Genomic DNA, 13,107 nt, shown 5'->3' on the forward strand with positions numbered 1-13,107 from the left:
CTTATGCCCGGTTACTCACCCTGTGCTGGTCCCACCGCTACACTACGCTCTAAATTTTAGAGTCTGAAGTTTGCACAGTGCCAGCACTGAGGAGGTGGTTGTGAATATGGATTGAGTGATAGGGGTTCTTCATCATCAGTGTTCAGCTTCTCTTGCATCTCAGGCTCTCATAACTGTGCTTGAGCAAGTGACAGTTCTTGGACACCTGAAAGGACAAAGGCACAGGATAGGTTTGGGTATGAGGGAAGATGGTGGATGGGGAGGGTGTCATGGGCTGATGTGGGTGTGAGATTTTCAGCAGTATTAAATGCACGAGATGAGTTGAGGCCATGAATGCTGGGTCTGAGGTTTGCTTGATAGAGACTATTGATCGGTGAGTGAAAGTGGAGAGGTGTTGAATTGTGAGCAGCGTGTGTCATGTGGTTTATTTGTAAGGATTTGAAGGTGTATTCACACACCGTGATCACTCACATGAGGCCATCCAGATTTTTGCAGCACTGCATCCAGGTCCTTGGAGCTATACTGCTGACACCGATTGTCACTGCTATCTGCTTCCATTGCCTTTGTAATGTATGAGGGAAGAAAAACCCTCTCTCTCTGTCCACCTCCTGCACCAATGTCTCCCATTATGCATCACATAACCTAAAGTCACACTCTCTGACCTGTTGCAACTTTTCACTGAATAACAACATTTTAAGGTGCAGAATGAGGTCACTTGGCCCATCATGTCTGTACTGGCTCTCATTTCTACTCCTCATTCTCTTCAGCTTTGATGCAAGTCCAGCAGCTGCTCCAGCCAAACAGCACCTTTCCTTTAAGAGGAACTGGCTGGCTTTAATTAATGCTAGCCTCCCACTAACTTGGGTCCCCTGCTGAGGTGTGCAGACATGCAGTCATGTACTTAGCGCTGGGCTGCCGCCACTATCATTTAAATCAGCAGGAACACGAAGTTGGCATGCTGCTTGCATCATTACAAATAGGCATGGGTTAATTGCACATCGCAATCCCTCACCCAGTTACTGGCCTTATCCAATTTTCCCCCCATTAAGATTAATTACATCACCTCCAAATGCTGCCCTAAGTGAGGTTAGATTCCTTAGTACAGACCAGGGGGCAAACCTGTGATTTTCTAGTAATGCTCCATCGAGTGTATTGTGTGCTAACCCACTGAGCAATGATTAAAAAAATACTTTAATTTATTTTAAGAAAAATATTAAAGCTGCATGTAAATAACCTAGCAGATAAAAATGGCAATTACATAGTCACCCTTCAGACTGTTATTTTGGTGACTTGACCACATCCCATAAACTACTTAAATTGTCAAAACTATCACCTTTAAATGGCCCATTAACGGACTGTGGGTGACCCAGGTAATTCTGCAGACAGTGGGGAAAATCAGCAGACTATCACTCCATGTCCCACCTGCTTTTATGGATTTGAATAGAGCGGTCCCAAAGATATGTTCTGCCCTCTGCAGGCGAAGAAGTTTGACATTACTGATCTAGAGACTGCACTATTGTGCCATTATGAGCAGTACATTATGTTGCTTAGAAGTAATTACTGATCAATCAAGCTCTAGATTTAGTTCCTGCAGCATTAACTCCCAGAAATATAGTAATCTAATAATTAGTGCTGTATTTAATTATTAATTCAATAATTAAACATGAATTATGCCTTCAGCTTGTCGATGCCACCTATCATTGGAGCCTTGCATTCGCACTGGAGAAAGGAGAAGCTGAAATAATGGAGAATATATCCCACGTGTTTTGAAGCCATTACATTAATGGATCCATTACATTTATGTTATTGCCATCTGGTACATGGCTGAACTGGACAATGTGAAGGTACTGTATTCTATATCAAAGCCATTGCCTGCCCTATTCTGCTATAATATTGTGTATCAAACAGTGTATGTTTTCTTCTTTTACACTTGTAAATAATCATCTGAAAATCAGACAGACAATGCTAATTTTCTACTGTGCAATATGCATAAACTTTTTGTAAATACAGTTCCCAGTTTTATTTTGAAGTGATATTGTAGGTTTCATTTATCTAGTCACTGTGGTCATCATCGTCGACTGTCTGATGATTTGAGGATGACGTCTAGTCACAGAATCCCTACAGTGCAGAGGAGACCATTCAGCCCATCAAGCTTGCACCAACAACAATCCCGCCCAGGCCCTATCCCCAAAACCCCACATATTTACCCTGCTAATCCTCCTGACACTGAGGAGCAATTTAGCATGGCCAATCCACCTAACCTGCACATCTTTGGACTGGAAACTGGAGCACCCAGGGGAAACCCACGCAGACACAGGGAGAAGGTGTAAACTCCACAGTCACCCAAGGCTGGAATTGAACCCAGGTCCCTATGCTGTGAGGCAGCGGTGCTAACCACTGTGACACTGTGCCACCCAGGTTCACGATTTCCTACTATGGGTCTTTATGTGTCTGAACAGGTCACTTGCAAATCTCTGAGCACATGGGGCACAATGTTCCACATGGTACTGGGGTCTCTGCTGCCACTCTGCCTTCATAATTCGGATGTTGTGACTGAAAGTGCGATGTAGTTTGATGGACAAGGTGTCGCCATTTAGTCAACAATTGTCAGCTCTTCCCAGTCATTAATGTCAATGCTGCCATGTTTCAAGGAAAGCCGCAGTGTGTCTATGAAGTGTTTTCCTTGTCCTCCACATTGGCCATTTGAGAGTTGAAGGAATGGGACCTGATGGGGAATACGCTTTTCAGGCATGATAATCATTCCATTGAAGTTGATTTTGAAGGAGTTTTCCTGAAGACTTGTGGAATTGGCTTCAAGAAGGACACAAGTGTTTGTTTCACAGCCATCCCATTGAAACCAGAGAATGTGGCAGAGACATGGCTGACAGAATCTCTTTGGCCCTGTTATGTGTACAATACAGTCCAGTCTCACTGTAGTACACGAGTGTGGTGACAAGAGATGCTCTGTGCACTAAGACTTTTCTTGACTCACTGATGTATTTGTCGCCAAATACTTCTTGCCATAGTTTTTAAAAGGGTCAGCTGGCGCTGATGGTCTGGTGTTGGATCTCATCAGCAATGGTGGCCTTTTGAGAGAGCTGGCTGCCAAGATATAGGAACTGCTCAACATATTTCAGAGTCTCTCTTTCAACATCTGTGGGAGATGAAATATTTGGCTGATTTGATTTGGGTTTACATATGAACTTTGTTTTGGCAGAATTGAAGAGATTGAGAGTGGCTTGTAAATCTGGTGCAGAGTGGACAGTGCCACTGCAGTCTTTTGCAAACTCTAGAGCATGTATGTTTTTGGTGGTCAGTCTAATTTTGACAGAGTCAACTGAGGTTAAAGAGTTTTCCATCTAGTATTTATACTGACACTGGAAGACCGGTGGTCTTTGATGAGGTGAATAACCACTGTCAGGTAGATTGTCAACAGTATGGGAAGCAATACACAGCCTTGCCTAACCCCAGTTCAGATTTCAGACCACACAGGACAGCTGCAGTGACATGGGGCGGGGCTTATGGGGCAGGACCAGAAGGGGTGGGGTTTATGGGGGTGGAGCCTGAAGGAACAGGGCTAATGGGATGGGGCCTGGATGGGGCAGGGCGAGGGCATCCCGATCGAGGAGGAGGAGGGCCCACTACCACTCTGCAACTCTGGGAGGGGGGCTGCTGCACACTCTGCATCTGATCGGTTGGGTGAGGGTGGGGGTCCTACTGCGCACTCTGCCTGCGATCAGTGGGTGGAGGGCACAATCAGTCTGAGCTGCAGCGGGGGACCGCCAGGGTTACATTTCCGGGCAGTGTAGGGCCCGCAATCGGCTGCGGACCCCACCAATTATGGTGGGGGCGGGTGCCTGTGTTCAGGTTGGCTGCAGCAGCAGAGGCCTCTCTCTGTCAGATCTCTGCTGTTGCTATTGCGCATGTGCAGCATCAGAGGCTTGCACATTTGCAACAACTCCCTCTACAGGCTGGCTGGCAAATTAAGCCCTTCCCACTGCCCGTAGCAGCTAGAAATGGTCTAGCTGATTTTTTCATGCACTATGTGCATAAGATTTGGGCGTAAAAACTCACCCAAAAACTCGATCTGCAACTCTCCCATTTTCACGCTGGCTGGACACTTAGGCCAGAATTTTACTGCCCCACCCACCACGGGAATCTGAGCGAATGAGATGTAGACAATTGGAAGGTCTGTTGATCTTGGGCAGGATTTTACGGTTTTGGAATGAGCAAGGCCGCAAAATCCCGACCTTAGAAACATTGTCGTAAAATTCCACCCAACTTGTCCAAATCACAGTGAAGCATCTTCCTCACAGCTCACCTTTTTTGTGTAGCTTCAAATTTGGAGATATTGCATTTAGTTCCCTCATCTAAATTGTTAATATATATTATGAATGGCTGGGATCCCAGCACTGATCCCTGCAATACCCTACTAGTCACTTACCGCCATTCAGAAAAGACCCATTTATTCCTACTCTTTGTTTCCTGTCTGCCAACCAGTTTTCTATCCAACTCAGTACACTGCCCCCATCCCATGTGCTTTAATTTTACACACTAATCCTTTATTTGGGACTTTGTTGAACTTCTGAAAGTTCAAATAAACCATGTCCACTGTCTCCCCCTCATCAATTCTACGAAAGAATCCTCAAAGAATTCTAGTAGATTTGTCAAAGGTGATTTTCCTTTCGTAAACCCATGCCAAATCGGTCTGATCCTACCACTGCTTTCCAAGTGCTGGTGTGGTTGTCAATAGCATCCAATCATAGAATCAGCCCTTCTGAATGATCTTCATTGAACAGAAGTAATAATCTATATATGGCATAGATGAGAAATCACTTTACAGCAAGACATGATCACAGAGAAGTCTGTTAAAGTGGCATTGTTGTTTTTATCACAATCTATACTGTGTTAAAATTAGGCCTTCGGATCTTGTTCAACCTGAGCTGAGGTTCTAACTCCAGTAAGATCAGTTGACACAGGTGGGATTGGGGGGGAACACCTCATGTATTTTTAATATGGGATCAGGAGGAGCACTCCTGCATAATCTGCAACTTATTCACATAACCTGCCATTGCCATCATATTCTTGAAGAGCAACACTCACTGCCTTTAACCAAATGTGTTCAAAATCATATTGATATCTGTAAATTCCTCCATTGCTTTGCTACACCCTACCTCTGCATCCATGTCTTGCTTTGCCACAATGTCCCAGTTCTTTCAGCCACCTGTGTTCCATTCTATGGAAATCCCTCTCGAATTTTATGTCACTATGGCAGCACAATGACACAATGGTGCTTCACATCGCCAGGGACCTGGGTTCAATTCCTAGATTGGGTCACTGTCATAGACATAGACATGAATCCCTACAGTGCAGAAAGAGGCCATTTGGCCAATCGAGTCTGCACCGACCACAATCCCACCCAGGTCCTACCTCCATATTCCTACATATTTACCCACTAATCTCTCTAACCTACGCATCTCAGGACACTAAGGGGCAATTTTAGCATGGCCAATCAACCTAACCTGCACATCTTTGGACTGTGGGAGGAACCCAGAGCACCCGGAGGAAACCCATGCAGACAGGAGGAGAATGTGCAAACTCCACACAGACAGTGACCCAAGCCGGGAATCGAACCCAGGTCCCTGGAGCTGTGAAGCAGCAGTGCTAACCACTGTGCTACCATGCCGCCCTGTGGATGTGTGGAGTCTGCACATTCCCCCTATGTCTGCATGGGTTTCCACTGGGTGCTCCGGTTTCCTCCCACAGTCCGAAAGATGTGTTGGTTAGATACTTTGGCCATGCTCAATTCTCCCTCAGTGTACCGAACTAGACGTCGGAGTGTGGCGACTAGGAGATTTTTACAGTAACTTCACTGCAGTGTTAACATAAGCCTATTTGTGACACTAATAAATGAACTTAAAAAGCACAGTACAAATAGCTGGCTGTTCAGCCACAGCACCCTACCTAAGATGGTGGTGAAAGGAGCAGTAAGTGACCTGACATCAGGTGGCATGGTGGCACAGTGGTTAACACTGTTGCCTCACAGCTCCAGGGACCCGGGTTCAATTCCGGCTTCAGGTCACTGTCTGTGTGGAGTTTGTACATTCTCACTGTGTCTGTGTGGGTTTCCTCCGGGTGCTCCAGTTTCCTTCCACACTCCAAAGATGTGCAGGTTAGGTTGATTGGCCATGCTAAATTGCCCCTTAGCGTCAGGGGATTAGCAGGGTAAATATGTGGGGTTGCGGGAATAGGGCCTGGGTGGAATTGTGGTTGGTGCAGACTCAATGGGCTGAATGGCCTCCTTCTGCACTGTCGGGATTCTATGGTCGTTTTCAAGTTGCTTCTACCATATTTATGCAACAAGTCTAATTTGCCCCGAGGAGCCTTCCAACCTCTAATCTCGTCTGTACCTGAGTAATTTTCCGCTTAAATGTGTGACTGCTTCTACATTATCCGTATCTCCCATCATCTCAATTACAAAACTATGAAATTAATACATTCCACTATTGCTCGTAAATGTTACTGCCAGACCAAATACGCGAGCATATTGTTAATGTTACATTTCTGTGATTTCCAGGTTCATGGTTTTTCCTATTAGTCACACCAGCTTTTGTTCTCATTTTCTAGTCAATATCTTCCTGTAATTTTTTTCTTTTTGATGCAGAAAAGTTTAAAAGATGACTTTTGCTCAAAATATGCAGAAAAATAATTTGCTGCTGTGCATGCAGATTAGGCTAATCAGCTTTGTGTAACTCTGAATTCTGTGCTACGGAAAGGTAGGATTTACTGCTCTCAAGTGATTGAGTGAAACTATTTTAATTGGTGTAAAGGAATTAAAGTGGAAGGCAATGGCAAGTCACCACTGACAAAAACTGCTGGGAAACAGAAGCTCAGGATGAAGCATTAGCAGACAATGAGCCAAGGAGCTGCCTTCATGGACGGAGCAGACACATGCCCCCACCTGTGTTTTGGCAGTGGGGTGGCCACATAAAATGGAGTGTGCGTCCACCCCCCTACCTTCCCACCCACCCCCGAGCTCACCCCCATCATACAGATTTGTGGGCACCGAAATTGGCAATATTTAAATAGCTAATCGAGGCTTCAGTTAAGCTTGCTACCAAGCCAATTCACCCTGATAATCTGCTGCCCATACCATATAACATTTGGTGAGGGCAATCAGGTGGGAATAGGATGCCCAATTTTTACACGGCCGTCTCAAAGGATGGGAAGGAAGGAGGCCTTTTATTTTCCAGGGTTGCGTTTTGCTGATTAGGGGGCAACTCCTCTAAGATAGAATACACCTTTGCATGCTACCTGTCCACACCCTTAGATCCTCAACTTCCCTATTTCCCTCTCCCATCCCTGCCCAAGAGTCCGGACTTTACCGCCTGCGGTATCCACTGGACTTCTTCCTCCTCTTGTAGTCCTTGCAGTGCCCACGAAAGTGTTCTTGGCACTGCCACAAATGACGGAGGCTGGCAGCTCTTGAGGGCAGGACTTCCTCCCGAGTGAAGGACGGTAGTCCCACTCAATCCTCGTTTAGCCCACCTACAGCACGTTACATACATTGCTTCTGAAGTAACCATTCATTGCATTTCTCATTGCATTGTATTATTTACTTGGATTATTTTCTTTTGTGATTGTGCACATTATAGCTCATTAATAATTGGAGATGTTGAGCCATGGTCCAGATGTGTGAGCTTCTATTCTTTAATGACAAGACTGGAAAAGAGTGAAGAAGTGGTGAAGAAATGCAATGGTCTTTGAACTGAGACACTGGGGAGTTATTTATTTTACATTATCAGTCGGAATGGATATATTTAAAGCTGTGTTTAATGGACTCCACAGGCAGATCAAAGTGAGTACGACAGAATACAGTCCTGTTGGATGACTTGCTCTCAGATGAATGTTGCCTGGATCAGACGTGCCCTGGCTTTCACATCACCCTGAAGAGAGCTTCGACTCCTAATAGCACTGCCCTGCACAACATGGCCATCTCTTTGCTCTGCATCTTCTCCCTCCTCTTCCTCCTTCTCCTCCTCCCCTCCTCTTCCTCCGATGAAATATTGATCTGGTGCTCCACACCTCTCGAGAGCCTTGTTAAGGAGAGCGCAACGGACAACCATAACGCCCAAGACCTTTGCAGGAGTTGAAGCCTTTCCTATTGATGAATCTCAGTGGCTGCTCATTCAGCGCCTTAATGATTATATGGGTGGAATGGATAATGCCTTGCATCTGTGGGAATCCAGCACTAGAGACAAATCTGCCTGCCCTTTGTGGCTACAAAACCCCATTTGTTTAAAATTGTATGTACTGTTGTCATAAATAGACCATGTGTGAGCTACACTATAAAATGGTGCTGACACTTGAAAGACACCAATGTTTGCTGCTGATCCTTGGAACAAGCCAGTGGCAAAGAAGTTGAAGTCATTCAAGAAGTTGATGACTTTCACAGTTACTGGCAGGACATGGGTCCAAGTCCTGCAAGGTGTGAGATCTTCAACTAGGGCATAAATCTTTGTTAGCATGTGCATTCATAGGCACAGTCTCCTGCTACACTGATTCTCTGATGTCCAGATAGCCTCTTCTTCAGTGCACTGAAAACTGAGGTTATAGCCTTCATTACCTTCCTGTTCTATCTTCCTCCTCCTTGGATTTTTGCTTCTGCTCTTAAGGATGCTTCTCCTCATCACTGCTGGTCCCTATCTTCAAGTAACTTACTTCCATGTCCAGTTGTTGCATTGCTTGTAGTTAGCTGCACTTAAAATGCTCACTGGACACAACCTCCCTCTTTATGACCACATGATCCCCGGATGGTCCCCTTCAACTGACCGAGCATGGGCAGATTACTTGCTCTGCTAACTCTACTCACTTGATTGTTTCTTTTTCCCAATGGATGAGTTCCCCTCTCAGCTGTGCACCCTTATTTGGGATAATCTAATTGACTGGCATGGCCATGACTGACTTACCACTATGTTACCATCTCTTTCTACTTGGACCATTCCAGAACCATCATCTATCCCATTCCCTCAAAAGTAGTAAACTGGCTTTTCATGGACAGAAACTAGGCTCAATAACAGGTTTAATTGGGTATTGATCCAAACCGGGTGGGTTGCCAAGTCCCACCTTCCCCACCCTGATTAAAATCACTGCCCCTCAGAAGGGCAGCAGTATAGCAGTACAATAGCCAATGGCTCAAAGTACAGCCCACCTATCTCCCTCCTCACCCCCATATATGGAGGGAAATGTCTGCCCCAAATTTCACTTCTAACATTTCCCTAACATTGAAAGTCTCTGCTGGAAATCATGGGTAAGCACCCATTTCCCATCGTGTAGCACAAGGCATTCACACATGATGGAAACCACCAGACGACAGGTACGATTGTCAGTGATTTGGCATGGCATCAGATTCCACCCACCTTAGGTCCAGTTGATCCATTGATATCATTACCATTTTATAGCCAAAGATATGTGTAAGCTTCATCTGAGGAGTCCACCAGGAATGTGACAGAGTTTCCAACAACTCAAAGAGTTATCCTTTCCTGAGCAATTGGCAGTGGACCCTTTAAGAGCTGTTGGTTAACATAGAACATAGAACATAGAAAAGCTACAGCACAAACAGGCCCTACGGCCCACAAGTTGCGCTGAACATGTCCCTACCTACTAGGCTTACCTATAACCCTCTATCTTACTAACTTCCATGAACTTATCCAAAAGTCTCTTAAAAGACCCTATCGAATCCGCCTTCACCACAACTACCGGCAGCCGATTCCACGCACCCACCACCCTCTGAGTGAAAAACTTACCCCTTACATCTCCTCTATACCTACTCCCCAGCACCCTAAACCTGTGACCTCTTGTGGCAATCATTGCAGCCCTGGTAAAAGCCTCTGAGAATCCACTATATCAATACCCCTCAACATCTTATACACCTCTATCAGGTCACCTCTCATCCTTCGCCTCTCCAAGGAGAAAAGGCCTATCTCTCTCAACCTATCCTCATAAGGCATGCCACCTAATCCAGGCAACATCCTTGTAAATCTCCTCTGCACCCTTTCTATGGCTTCCACATCCTTTCTGTAATGAGGTGACCAGAACTGGCCACAGTACTCCAGGTGGGGTTCTGACCAGGGTCCTATAAAGCTGCAGCATTATTTCCCAATTTCTAAACTCAATTCCTCTGTTGATGAAGGCCAGTATTCCATACGCCTTCTTAACCACAGCCTCCACCTGCGATGCTGCTTTGAGCGTCCTATGAACCCGGACCCCAAGATCCTACTGATCTTCCACACTGCCAAGCGTCTTACCCTTAATATGATATTCTTTCATCCTATTCGACCTGCCAAAATGAACCACCACACACTTATCTGGGTTGAAGTCCATCTGCCACTTCTCCGCCCAGTCTTGCATCTTATCTATGTCTCGTTGCAACTGCTGACATCCCTCTACACTATCCACAACCCCACCAACCTTTGTGTCATCAGCAAACCTGCCAACCCATCCTTCCACTTCCTCATCCAGGTCATTTATAAAAATCACAAAGAGCAAGGGTCCCAGAACAGATCCCTGGGGCACTCCACTGGTGACCAACCTCCATGCTGAAAAAGACCCATCTACAACCACTCTTTGCCTTCTGTGGGCAAGTCGGTTCTGAATCCACAAAACAATGTCCCCTTGTATCCCATGCCCCTTCACTTTCTCAATGAGCCTTGCATGGGGCACCTTATCAAACGTCTTGCTGAAATCCATATAAACTACATCTACCGCTCTTCCCTCGTCTATGTGTCTAGTTACATCTTCAAAAAATTCAATTAGGCTCGTAAGGCATGATCTGCCTTGGACAAAGCTGTGCTGACTATTTCTGATCATACTATTCCTCTCCAGATGTTCATGAATCCTGCCTCTCAGGATCTTCTCCATCAACATACCAACCACTGAGGTTAGACTCACCGGTCTATAATTTCATCCTTTTGCAGGTGCATTTTCCTGTCCACTGGCATGCTCCTACACGTTGTGACTCCAATGGCTGCAACGTGGCTGCTGCTTTTCACTGGGAGGAACGACACACCTGGAAGGTTCAGCTTTAAACTGAAGTACTACTGACATGGTTGATAGCGGTCTGTGCTGGCTGGCTGAGAGGCAAGAGCAAGGGTACACTGGTGGAATGGCAGCAATGGGGGCACAAAATGGGGTGACCCTAAGAAAGGGTTTGTGCTCCAATGAGGTAGTCACTTCCCTCGGTGACTCCTCAGCAACCCTAGCCATCTGTTGGGAACATTGCTGGACTGTTGTCAGAGTTTGCATTCCCCTGTGAGAACAGGTATCCACAGCCATTGTGGCAGCTGAATGGTCCAACATGGCACCATTCTGAACAAGCAGAGAGCTCATGACCTTAGTCTAAACTTCCAATGCAGCATCCAGATATTCAGTGGCTTTTGTCTGTGGTACAATAGAATCTGAGAAATTGGCCATCAGATGCTGCAAGTTAAAGCTGGACTCCTCCATGCACCTTGTCAGTGACAACAGGCTCGAAGGCTGGTCTGCCAGTGTCCTCAGACATTTCTGCGTGTATGCCCCTCACATTTGTTCTGCGTGCTCACTCATCAAAGGCCTCATTTGAGTTCTCTGCAGCAGAAATGAAAACAGAAAATGCCAGAAGTATTCAGCCAGTCAGGCAGCATCTGTGAGGGGAGAATTAACATTTCAGGATGTTTGCCTGTGCAGTAGAACTTGTCTGTGACCGCACCTCCAGTGAGATGAAACATTACCTATCACTTCCTCTTGACCTGGCTGCTGCCCACTTATGCCTGTTGACTTACCACATGATGATCTCAAATTTATACTATGCTCTAATGTATGTGTAGTGCCAATACCTGAGCTGGTATCTGCAGGAGTCAAATCAAGTGATGGTGCTTATTTTACAGGGTTTTTTTCACTCTTTATGGTGAGGCTGTGCTGATTAATCAGGTGGCACTTGTGTATCTGAAACCAAAGTGGAGAAGGGGAGTGTTACAGTGGGGAAAGTTGGGTGGAGGGGTTGCAGATGTTGGAAAGAAAGCAAGGGGTTCATTGTCATATTGCCTGCAGCTTGTACTTTAAGCAGAAATGAGGTTGAGGGTAAAGTGGGACTTGAGAAGGTGCAGAATTCAGGAACACATTGTCATCTGGTGACACTGGAAGCAGCATTCCCAGTCATTGTCAGTCCCAGGATGTGAACTATTTTGTCCTGCAGAGGGCTCAGAAGATGTAGGTGTGCCTGCCCCCCTTGGTTCTCTGTAGTTTCCTGTGGTTATGTGTCACCTTGTCCTGCCATAGCTAGGAAAGAAAGTCAGTGAATGTAATATGTTTGGGCGATGTGCCTGCCATAGTTGAATACAAGATGTGGAGATGCCGGCATTGGACTGGGGTAAACACAGTAAGAGTTTTAACAACACCAGGTTAAAGTCCAACAGGTTTATTTGGTAGCTTTAATGGCATTTGCTACCAAATAAACCTGTTGGACTTTAACCTGGTATTGTTAAAACTCTTACATAGTTGAATACAGGAAGCCTGTGAAAACTACACAAGGTGAGTTTGAGGTAAGTGTATGAGGATGAGGTGGAGTAAACAAACATGCAAGTTTACGTACATACGAATTCAGAACAGAGGTAGGTCATTCAGCCCCCTGAGACTGCTCCCTGTTAATGAGATCATACTGATCTGATTGTAACCTCAACTCCATACACCCATCTACCCTCTGTAACCTTTCACCCCCTTGCTTATCAAAAGTCTATCTCTCTTTGTCTAAAAATATTCAAATACTCTTTCTGCAGAGAGTTCCAAAAACTCACAACTTCACAAAATTTCTCCTCATCTTTGTCTTAAATGGGTGATGTCTTATTTTTAAATAGTGACCACTAGTTCTAGATTCTCCCACAAGAAGAAACATCCTTGTCACACCCATTCTGTCCAGACCCCTCAGGATCTTATATGTTCAATCAAGTCACTTCTTACTCTAAACTTCAGTGAATATAAACCTAGGGTGTCTAACCTTTCCTCATGAGACAACGTGCCCATTCCTAGTATTGATCTAGTGACCCTTCTCTGAAGATCTTGTGGCAGAAGCTT

Source organism: Mustelus asterias, chromosome 6, assembly GCF_964213995.1.
Source record: "Mustelus asterias chromosome 6, sMusAst1.hap1.1, whole genome shotgun sequence".
Taxonomy (NCBI): Eukaryota; Metazoa; Chordata; class Chondrichthyes; order Carcharhiniformes; family Triakidae; genus Mustelus; species Mustelus asterias.